Below are 12,292 nucleotides of genomic sequence, written 5' to 3' on the forward strand. Positions count from 1 at the left end.
GTTTGATGCCAAAGATGAACTAGACGCCAGGAAATTTTTGAAGGCAGTATTTGAGAAATAAAATGCATTTAGAAGGCGAAAAGAGTAGAAATATTTTATATTTATAATTTTATGCTTTAAGAATTGGAATAGAAAAGTTTGGGATAGTTCTACGTTATAGCGCCCCTGCGCGCACCGATGGGATCATTTATTGATTTATTTACGTGTGGGTCCACCTTCTCTTTTTCTCTCCTTGATGGCGCCACAATCGTAAGCGGTATTTGCAACAATAATTCGCAAGTATCTCTGAGATACTTGCGAATGGATTTAATTTATTATTTCTTTCTATAACACTTCTGCGTGAGCTATTCGCTAGCTGCTTCAATGCCTGCGGGTCACGTGACGTTTTTTTTTTTTTTTTATTTATACGCGTGCTTCCACCCTGGGGCCCTCAAAAAATTGGAAATATGCAGTAACATCGACTTTCTGACTTGCATCGAAAAATAATGCGTAACCGAATATACACCTGGACTTCTTTCCAGCTGATCGCCTACGCCGTTGCAAACTTCAACCAGGCCTTCAGGAGGAGGGGCGAAATTTGGAACGATTACTGGAATCGGTGGAACACACTGGACTACAACAGTGTTTACTGCGTCTACGCCTCAACGGAAGAGGTAAGGAAATCCACCCCCGTAGTTCAATCCATCGCGCTGCGTGAGTGGCTTTTCCGGTCTCCTAAGAGAACGATATATCGGTTTCGATTCCCTGCAACGGAGACCGCATTCTAATAAAGGTCGTGATGCATAAATGCTGGTATATCGCGTGTGGTGTCACTTTCAAATCTAGTCAAAGGTAAATCGGAGCCTTCTGCTGCGCAGTGTTATAACTCAGAGTCTGAGTAAGATATCTTGTCCGGCGTCACCACTATATTACCCATTCGGAGAAGTTCTAAAGAAGTATGTAAGCATAAGATGCTAATTATTCTGCTAAGACCTGCTGTTGGTTCGCCATGACGAGGCGATTCTCATGGCGTGCAAAATAGGTTCTTTACAGCTCCATCAAGAGGTTATGCTTTAAAATAATGTTCACATTTGGCGGATCGATGCTTCTGCGAGTAGCCCTTAACGGACCATCCATGTCCGACGGAAGGAAGAACTGTGGACACTGTTCCCAAGAGCAGCCACCTGCGCTTCACAATTTCTTTCACTTCGTTCAAGCAAGCCTATCGCCTTTTGGACAAACCGCTGGCTGCGGTGTCCTTTTAGCCTTGCACACTGAGACAAAGGCCTTAGTACCCGATACCTATCTTAATCTTCTACTTGTGGATGGCGCGTTTGTCGTTCTGTTTTGCGTACTTATCAAACTATCAAAGGCAACGTCGACGAGAGAGGACCAGAGCCCAACAACATATGCAAACCACCTGATTTTATTATACACCCCTGGCACGCGGCCATGGGCCGCCCTGCTTCCAGCTTCGATCCCCCCGCTACCCCCTGGGTGCAGTGGCGTAGCCAGAAATTTAGTTAGGGGGTGGGGGGAGGGGGCTCACGCTGCACTCAGCCTCCTCCTCATAAAATTTGTTGACGGACCAAATACACGACCAATAACTGCATTGCCTTTGCCAAAGAAGCTGCAAACTAATTTTTGAACGCTACGCACTGTAAGGACAAGTAAAATATGTATATATTCATAAAAGATTACACTCGTATGTCCCCAAAATTGTGCCCGAAATAACCGATATCAATTCTTCCATGTTTTTTGCCTATTTAATAAGTAAAGAAAATATCACACGAACTTTAGAACTATATCAGTTCGAAACCAGCAAAGCAGTGCATGCCGCTGTTATCAAAAATATAAAAGCCGTGAAATGAACAAGTACAGGATAAATATTTTAATGAAACTTTGTCATTCAAGAATCTTGTTTTCATTTGCGTACATATGCAATGGCTAAGAAAAAATCTCAATGACGCTGTCCTTTGTTCCAATGTATTGCGCAGGAGCAGCTGTTGCCGGTCGTGTATTGTGAGTAATTGCGCCGAAATTATAATTGCAACAAAGAGCACAAATAAAAAGCAGGAGTTCTACAAAATATACGAGGGCAAGTCAAATGAAAGTGAGCCAATACGAATATATTACAAACGGGGTACTTTATTTAAAAGTAGTCTCCATGAGCATTTAGACATTTCTCCGGCTGACTAACGAGTCACGTGATTCCCGTCCCGACGTGGGGACGGGCATTGTCGTTGAGCATGATGACCCCATTCCTCAATTTTCGACGTCGTTTGTTCTTGATTGCGACACGCAGCCGACCCGGCGTTTCACAATATCGGAAACGATTGATACTCTCTCCAGGTTTAGCAAATTCGATCAGTAGCCATTGGTCCCTGACGATCGAAGAAAAAAAATTAACTGCAGACAAGTCGTCACCCTCATTGTGATAGCGGATCAGATGAGTCAAGGCAGCGACGAACCTCTCCGTCGTCTGGTGATGGTTCAAAATCTTGGGCATCCATTGCGCACACAAGAGTCGATAACCGAGATGTTCATTAATTAAAGTGTGAACCGAACCGTGGCTGATGTTCACACGCTTTGCATCGTCGTTGAGCATAATGACCCCATTCCTCAATTTTCCACATTGTTTGTTCTTGATTGCGACACGCCGCCGATCCGGCGTTTCACAATATCGATAACGACTGATACTCTCTCCAGGTTTAGCAAATTTGATCAGTAATGGCCCCTGACGATCGACAAAAAAAGTTAACACCTCTCCGGCAGAAATGACGGCCTTTGCTTTCTTTGGGATTGGTGAATTCGAATGTTTCCACTGTGAGCATTGCCGTCGTGTTTCGGGCGCGTAATAGTGGAACCATGATTCGTCCACGGGGACAACTGCAGACAAGAAGTCGTCACCCTCATTGTGATACCGTATCAGATGAGTCAAGGCAGCGCCAAACCTCTCCGTCTTTGGCGGTGGTTCAAAATCTTGGGCATCCATTGCGCACACAAGAGCCGATAACCTAGATGTTCATGAATTAAAGTGTGAACGGAACCGTGACTGATGTTCACACGCTCTGCCAGTTCATCGATGCGTATCCTCCGTTCTTGTCTAATTAGCACATCAACCTTTGCAATTGTGCTGGGGGGGGGGGGGTTGCATGGTAACTTTGGCCTTGCAACTTTCACGTCTCAGCCGCTGGCTCCAACGCGTCACAGTGGCCAATGAAATGCAATGTTCAACGTACACAGCAGCCATACAGCGACTAATTTCTTTTTGGGAAACACGTACCTTCAGCTGTCAAGATCCTCAAGACACCACGCTGTTCAACTTTTGGAGCGTCGATTATGTCACGTAACCATGTTGAACCCAGTGCATGAGAGCAATAAGAAACATTTATATACACCCCTGCGTGTCACTTTTGTAAATGAGAGATGCATGTGTGCTACGCACATGCCTCGCAGATAATGAACCGAACCATTATTACGCGGGGTGGGTTGGCTCACTTTCATTTGACTAGCCCTCGTGCATTAGAAATGCGAAGATACAATGAAAATGCAAATGCGAAGACACAGCTTGATAAAGGACAAAATAGTGTCACTGGAAACAAAGTTTTATGTACGTATACACAAAACCTCGCAACAAGATATTTAAACATACGTATAAGTCTCCAATAATTCCACATACGTAAGAAAACGTCACTGTATATAACGCGTCAAACAAATCAGATAAACATGGTGGGCAATAACAGATCCACAGATCACAGAATCCTAAGGACCGCCCCCCCCTCCCTCCACTCCACCCTATGTATTGCGCGCGACGGAAGGCACTGCGCTTCTTCCCCGCTTTTCTCCCTTGCGCCCTCAAGACTGAGCCACCATCGTCGGCTCACCCATGCATACGCCCCCCCCCCCCCCCCCGCCCGTAGCTTTCACTCGCACATGCAGCATGCCGCATGCTATCGTCCTTGGATTTCATACGGAACATGAGGGTGACGGCGATAGCAGGAATGCGCCTGGAGTGTCCATATAATTGCTATCACAATAATATAATCAGAGTATCCGGCAACTGAAGCGTCCCATGGCCCATTACTTTCCGCATAAGAAGTAACGAAATGGAACTTTCTACATGCGGCAATTCGCTGCACCGCAACAATGTCTTTCTTTTTTTCCTTTTGTGGGGCAGGGGCACCGAAATGAAAAAAAAACGCAACGGAAAGCATGTTGCCCGCAATCGAATGCCTACTTTGGGCACCTAGTGTGGCTACCGAAGGAATATCGAAGAAAACGTGAGATGCTTGGTCCACAGAGAACCATACGCATACTGCTCGGTATACTACATCGGCGAGACATGACTCCGGAAAGGCTGCGCTAGAGTGAACGCGGTGCAATCCGTCGAGTCCCCGCAGTAATGGCGGCGAGCGGCCATTGTACCTTTTATTCGTCTGCTATCAGAAAGCGTCATTTTTACATGCAATAAACCTCTTCCAAGATTGGTGGAGTGGCTGCCAAAAAATAAAAGCATTCCTCCATTCACATCTATTTAGATAGGAGCTCGTAAACAAACACTTGTCATAAATACCTGATGTTGTACTTAAAGCTTTCTTGCAAAAATATTACGAAAGCGTGCTCTTCGTTTTACCAATTTCCAAATCTGACTCACCCTTTTCGCGCAATTGTGGACGATATTGCAAAATCGCATCGGCTTCCGAACAAGCTCTAAGGCGCCGCGGCGGAGTTGATGACCAATATGGCGCCGGGCTCGTTGTGGCATCTCACGGCCGCCGTGGTATCTAGGCTAAGCCTTAGACCCAGCTACATGTAACTGTAGTGGTCAACTGTAGTGCATTGCATACCAAATGGCTGGAGCGCACTCATGTGCTGTTGTGTGGCTGTGTTGCGTGGTGCGGACTGCCTTCTTTCTCCTGCAACAGCTTCACCGACGAATTGTAGCCACATCCAAATTCTGCATGTTGAAGCGTTGTCAACAGCTCACTAAGCAATGATGTTTACGAAAGCGTGTCTAGCCGGGAGTGAGCAACCGCTCACAACGAATCGTACTTGTCTTCTGACCCTACGTTTCCCGTGGTTAGAGCCTTGCTTTGTGCTCAAGGTCATTAGAAATTAGCGAGACACAACAAATACTGGATCGATAAGCGTTTCGGCCAAAGTTTCACTCCTTCGTGGGCAGACGCGACTGAGCGTGAGCAGACGATGGTCGACTTCCTCCGGAAGTACGTTATTCATTCGAACCTCAGATTTTCGCTTACTTCAGCCTGTTTAGTAAATTGCTTCATTAAATACATACAGTAACAGCAGGAAGAAGCACACTGAACCAAGCATGCTTTTTGATTGATGTCAGCTATCGGCCAAATGCAGCGCTCTGTGGGAATCTGCTTTCTCAGGTAAAGGGGCAGACGCCGGCAGTTCCGACAGGAGTCAGAAGACCTTTGTTGAAAAAAATATGTCTGAGAAAAAGGTGACTTCGCGCTCCGCATGTAAGCCCCAGGCGCAACGCGCAAATGCAAAATTTAACTGAGATGCTCACAGTAGCGTATACGATCCGTGGAATGTCCGAGGAGTGGCTCAGGACCCCTTTAGTGTGGCTTCGTGCATGAGTCTAGTTGAACGTTGTTTATCATTTGTATGGCTTTTTTTTGTTGTCTTTCAATTTTCATTGGGTTTGTGTCTGTAGTTGGGCTTCATACAAGGCGGCATTATGGTAATGTTGAAGAAAAATGTTCAGTGCCCTTCCGCCCTGTGAAGGTAAATGACCAGCGAGGCTGTTTAGCGTACGACACATCGGTAACCCAGAATATTGGACAAATACACGAACATATTTATTTTCCTAATATGTCGTCATCGCGGCGATATAGTTACGCACACATATTCGCGTGTCACCTCTGTTATTAGATGTGTCCTTCACGTAAAACAACGAATGGCTCGTACACGAGAAAATGCGGCCTGCTCATTACGACGACAGCAGAGAAGTGAAACTCTGCGCTGGAATGATGAGCCAGCTGTGGAAGTCGGCAACGCCCTAGCTATTTCTGATGATCATAGTTTTTTGCACGACGGAGCCAGCTGTGGAAGATGACGAGGACGAACACGCGAGCAGTGGCACTAGCACGTTTGCCCGGTTGTCGTCGAGAATTTTCAAAACTACTTTTTAAAAAATTGTACAAAACTTTTTTTTTCCAAAGACACCCGTTCTTACCCTTGTGCCTGGGACTTCTTTGGCTTTCACGTGTGACAAAAGGCTAGTTCAAGGGAGCGTTACAGATCCCCGAGCCCACAGCTGTATGTGCGCCTGAGCTTGGACCCTTTCTGCACTATCACCGGGATTCGCTCATGTGATTATTTCTTTTTGTCAACATCTCGGACGCATTTTTTCCGGGTCCTAGCCGTAGACAGCTTCGCTGTAATGAAAGAGCTTTAATCCAAGAGTTTCACGTTTGAGAGAAGCGGATACCCTAATCTCGACAATATTCTGACTGTTAGAGATAATTTGCTACAGACCGTTTGAACACGTGCGTTAAAATACATAGTTTTCGTGAAAGGAAGGGGGGCGTTTCACCACATGTACTATACCAATGCTAAAAGAACCAATATTATTATCCAAGATCGGCCATGTTGTCACTGGGGCGAAATGTTACTGCTTTTGTTTTTGAAGCATATGGTGAGTAAAGTCGCAACGGTCCAGGTGTTATTGAGCACCACCATAACGCTATTAGTTTTGCGCACTAATAAGGTAGACTAGAACCGGTAAAAGATAGGCTGGTGTCATGAGCGTAAATGAAGACTGTAATACCATATTCAATATTTACTGGCTATGTCGCTAAGGTAGTGTAGTGCCCTGAGAGACTTTGCTTGGTATTTGTTTCAAGCTTAATTTAAAGTTAATTCTTCATGTTTCTATGTTTTTAAATGTTTCAATATTCCGCCTGAAACCATAGTCTTTGAATTTGTCAATGAGGGTGTCATGGTTAATACAATGGCATGTTTTTGAATAGTCAAAAGCACTCCCAGAACAGACGTTACTTACGAAACCACCCAATATAACTAATTTTTCTAGGTAGCGAACTTCCTGTGGAAAGATTTTTGTGAAGCCAATATTTGTGAAGGTGTGGTTACCTTATGACTCCTTATAAATATGGACACTAGCAGAAGCAATCTCTTCGACGTCTTTGGAAAGAAACAGGAACAAAAGATGATGAAGAAATTGCGGTCTGTGACCAAGTCAAGGTGAAAATTTTCACCTTGACTTGGTCAGTGACCGCAATTTCTTCATCATCATGTTACCTGACCAGACGAACTTTCGTCGAACTCTTAACCACAAAGGAGCAATAGATATTATCCTGTAGTTACTCATGTCGTTTCTATGTACGTTTTTAAACATAACAGAGACTTTCGCTACGTGCATTCGTCGAGGTAGCTTCCCTGATAAAAATATTCGATTTAAAACATGTTCGAAGGCAGTACTTGTGACGCCTATGACATCGTTGATTGACCGCATGCCGGCCTTCAGCATCTCAACATTCAATAATTTTTAAGAATAAAAAGGTCGACTTAATTTCTTTCACCATAGCCGCAAAGAAAAAATGCCGTCTAAGAGTTTCCGGAAGGTAAAACTTGCGTATAGCTATTGTTTTTACTGGCTTTTTTCAATTCTATTTAAACATTCATTGAAAACGCTCACCAGCTCTTCGCCGACGAGCATTTCGCCATTTGATTTTACCTGCATTGGCCCAGAAGGCCAGTTACTGTCGAAGCCTATTTAGTTTTGTCCACAAGTTCCAACGTCTGCGCAGCGTTATTGCAATACAAGTTCAAAAGGAAATGCTCTTCACGCTGCTGGAGCAGGCTGGTTATTGTTCTTGTACTTTTTGAATGTCGCCAAGTCGGCGTTATTTATTGTTATCAGAAATCGTTCATAACGTTTTCGCGTCGTATGGCTTGTAAGCATTCAGCAGTGATCTATGGCTTGTGTGCTATCTGTGTGCTAACACTTTTATAACTATTCGTGATAAGCTGCCTTGAATAAGTCACTAAATATATTTTACGCTAAATCCGATTTAGCTGACTCAACTTTCTAGCGTATTTTGGTTGATTTCTGCAAAAAATTTTCTGATGGGTTTTGGCACGCTTGTGATTGGTGATTCTAGCTGCTATGTAACTAGGCAAGTCGTCGCTGATAGGCGGCGCCAGGACACCTGAGGATACTGTTTTTGTTTCAGTGCTATTCATCAATGAGTATTATTTACTCGGGCTCGTGTAGGTTGTTCGGCCACATTCTTAAAGTGTACGTTTCTGACAAGTCGCAATGTTCAGCTTGACGCGACAGGCCGAAAAAAAGTTCGATGCTAAGATAAGCTTATATTTGTTATTGTTATTACACCTGAATATGTATAAAAAATGAAAATGTAAGGTGAGCATATGTTAACCTCAATACATAGGAATCATTTGTTACCACACAATGCTTTCATTTTTTTTTCATATTTGAACACTTCGCTCGTCAATAAGAAGATAACGCCACCTCGCTTGTGAAATCAATTGATAGAATGGGACGCGTAGCCGGTCAGGCCAATATTTTACTTTCATCGTGGTACCAGATTTCTATTATCATTATAACTTGAAGAATAAATTTAAAGCTGTAAAGAAGAAAGGTGATTTCAGCTTCCTTGTTACGACCTGATTGCGCATTTAGATGAAGGCAAGCAGTGTAGTTCTTTCTACTAGTCATTGTAGACTAAGTTCACGTTGTAGTATCAATTTTGCGTCCGTGATTAATAAAGCAGAAAACAAAAAAGAAGCTACTTGCATATGCTAACTTCAGTCAACCTTGTCAAGGTCTTTCAAGCAATTGTTTTGGGCCACGCCAGATAACTTGGTTTTACGCAAGAATAATTTTCCATCCATGGACTATGCAAAACGCCAGTCATTTTCCTTATTGTTTTTTTAAACTACCATGCCCATTAAGATTTTCATAAATGGGTAAAGCTGTTCAATAATATACATTGGGGGATTTCCTTGTTCGTACAAATGGCGTGTTTCTCGCGCTTTTTCAGGAAAAGCGTCCCGTTTGGTCAAAGTGTGGACGTAACAACACTCCCAAAGCAGTTCCACCCTTTGTGGCGCATTTTCGTCGTGTAACAAAAATCGCCAACTCTCTTGCGTGCCTCTTCATTCCTTAACGCTGCGCGCCCGGTACTCACGGCCACGAAGAGCCCGCGCCTTATCAGTGTGACACAGCGTGACAAGCGGCTGCCAATGTGCCAAAGCACCAGTTCATTCAGTGCATGGCTTTCAATTATAAAACGGCGCCAGCAGAAGCGTGCAAAATGGTGCTAGTTGAAGTTTCATTAACGATTACAAACACTGACATTCCCGAAGATGCGCAATATATTGAAACGGTACTGTGAGTGGTGCTAGCTACACGCTGTATAAGCTGTCCGACTTTCTGGTTAGCGTGTTTCGAGGCTAGTTGAGTGTTAAAGTAGTCTAAATTAGCGAGGCCTGACGGCTACGACACCGATAAGCAGGGTGGCCAAAGTTTACTTCCTACGCGGGCGCCCGTGGCCGAGCGTGAGCAGACGATAGTCGGATTCTTCCAGAAGTACGTAACTATTATCTAAATTCGAAAGCATATTTTCACGTACTTCAGCATGTTTATTGAATTGCGTCAATAAATATACACAGTAACACTAGGAAGAAGCGCACTGAATAAACACCCTTATTGACTGATGTGAGCTATTGGCCAATAGCAGCCGCATATGGGATTCTGTTATAAATAAATCGTCCAGAAAAGAGTCAGGAGCAGGCTTCTGTTGAAAAGAAAGTGTTTCAGAAATAGGTGACTTCGCGCTCTGCTTGCGAGGCCACGTGCGGTGCACGACTGGAAAACTTGGCTGATATGTTCACAGCAGCGTCTGCTATCGGCAGACTATTTACCAAGCCCGAGGGGTGGGTCAGGACTCCTATAACGTTACATTTTAATAACCTCTGCCCTAAAGGGAAGCTGAAGAGTCTGCCGAATTCAATAAGACGCTCATATACGGATGCGGGAACCTTATAAACTATGTAGGTAAAATTTGGGGTTTTTTTTTTCAATTAGGAACGACGTAATCGTCGGTTGAAATTGCGCTGTAGCTCCGCCCCCCGTCGAATGCCGCGCGCTGCTGCTGACGCTGACGATGCGAGCGGAGACCGGAAACCGCGCTGTTGTGACATCAACTCTAGTGTTTCGTTCCTTCGCAGCGTCCGTGACCGTGCCTGACCGCGCTTGTTTCTGCGTGCGTGCCATCGTAATCTGCTTCGATCGACCCTGCATTCCTTTGTTGGTGCGTCTGCGTGTATGCAGACTGGTAGTCAACGTGCGTGGTAGTCAACGTGAGTGGTAATCAACGTGAGTGGTAGTCAACAGATGAAGGTCACTACACGTACTGCATGAACCGGGAAGCTTTTCACGCGTTTAAACCGTCTTTGTAGATTTCCGACAGCTTTGGACAGCGCACAAATGCCGACGATCGCATCCCCGCTTACGTTCCACGAGGAGGCATGCAGGAACGCAACACTACAGTTGTTTGACCGGAAACGAGCTCACTAGATCGGCGAAAGATTGGCAAAATCACTAGATCGCTTTGCAAAAAACATACTCACCAAAGAGCATTTCCAACACGAGGAGATCCCAAGTCTTCGAAAGCATTGCTCGCACCAGGATCGTTTGCTTATTCGAGAGGCCGGCTCTTCGCAATCGGCTCGTACATGTAGGGAGTAACGCCGAACTCCACAGAAAAACGCAGTCTCTCTAAATTTTCTATTACCGTCTCAGAAAAACAGCAGCAAACTACCTGGCACCGCGCTTCATGTGTAGCGGCAGCGGTCGGTTACTGGAGTTGACGTCACGAGGCGCCCGACAAATCACAGGCGGAAACGAGGCGCGCGAGCTGGGCGTGTCCGCTGCTGCACTTTTCGTCGAAATAAAATATATTTGCGCTTTCTTTCGCTCAATTTCAATATGATATTCGAATTCGGAGGGTTGAAAACCATTATGTACAGATGTTCACTCATTTTTTCTGGAAAACCTTTCAGCTTCCCTTTAATATTTTCACACATATCACAGAAAACTTCGCTCAATATTGATTACCACATGTTTGTGTGATCCGCACAATTCTTATTTCACTCCATTTTCTATTTCAGAGCTACACAAAACAGCCGCAGACGATCGCCGACGAGAGCTTCGACGGATACTTCAGTGGGCGAAACTACATCCGCCATATACGTGCGACGCGCTTAGCTCACCTGGCCTTCAGGCGCGTTCCTTTCGCTCAACAGCAAGTACTGCCGGCGATCAGGCTGTCGCCTACGCAGCTGTTTCAGGCAGCGTACTGCGCCTTCAGCTGCACACGCCGCGTGGAGCGGAATGCAACGCTGTACCCTGAGAACATGGCCTGCATGGTGATATTACTGCACTCAAGAGGCTTGGTGAACGCCTCGTGCGAGAGCACCCAGTACCAAGCTAATCAGCCCTGTTACTACGCATAAGCGCATGTTTTGTTTTTATGTGTTGCTTTTATCGGGGAGAGGGTGGTGTTGCGTGTATTCGATAAAGTCATTCAGTGCTGCAGCAAGTGTTAAGTTTTATCAACAGAAAAAAACAATTCAGTGCCTATTTATCGGCAATTGCTAGAGAAAGGCGCTAGTGTTACGTCGCATGCCCTTGAACTCCCTAATCCACGATTTAAACCGTATTCACCACATTGCAAAGGGTTTTCAGGAGCGCACTGGGCACACGTCATGCCTCTTCGAGGAGCGAAGTTAAACTGACGGTGGTCCGCAGCAAGCCTTGGTAAGGTGCAATATATACATATATAATCAGCATACTTTATATCTACTGCTGGACGAATGACTGTCTCAGCGGTATCCAAATATCCTTGTCTTGGGATAGCTCGCGCCAACTTGCTCCTGCAAATTCCGCAACTCATCATCCACTTAATTTTCTGCCGTCCTCGACTGCACTTGTCTACCTTTGGCACCCATTCCGCAACTCTAATTGTCCACCGCTTATCTGGCCCACGTGTTATTAAATGGCATGTCCAGCTCAATTTTTTACAGCGCAGCTCTTAGGCGTCCGCTCCTGCGTCGGCGTAACCGAGCGAACGAGCACAGCGGAGGATGAAAGAGCGAACGCGGAGCGAAGCGTGGGATGAAAGTCGCCGCGAGGAAAGCGATAGAGGAGGGTGCAGCGGAACCATGAGGCGGAAAGTGTAGAAGTAGGTAATGGCGAAAGCGTGAGAAGGAAAGCGTAGTGCAGCGACGC

At 45.3% G+C, this 12,292-nt stretch overlaps 1 long non-coding RNA gene across 1 annotated transcript; it reads left to right on the plus strand.

Annotated features, from left to right (window-relative positions):
* Positions 1-308: 308 nt before the first annotated feature.
* On the plus strand, positions 309-11,599 carry LOC129387394 (uncharacterized). Its single transcript, XR_011892619.1, has 2 exons — positions 309-653; positions 11,173-11,599. It is a non-coding gene; the product is annotated as an uncharacterized lncRNA (long non-coding RNA).
* The last annotated feature ends 693 nt before the right edge of the window (positions 11,600-12,292 follow it).

This window comes from Dermacentor andersoni, chromosome 2 (assembly GCF_023375885.2).
Source record: "Dermacentor andersoni chromosome 2, qqDerAnde1_hic_scaffold, whole genome shotgun sequence".
In the NCBI taxonomy this organism is placed as follows: domain Eukaryota; kingdom Metazoa; phylum Arthropoda; class Arachnida; order Ixodida; family Ixodidae; genus Dermacentor; species Dermacentor andersoni.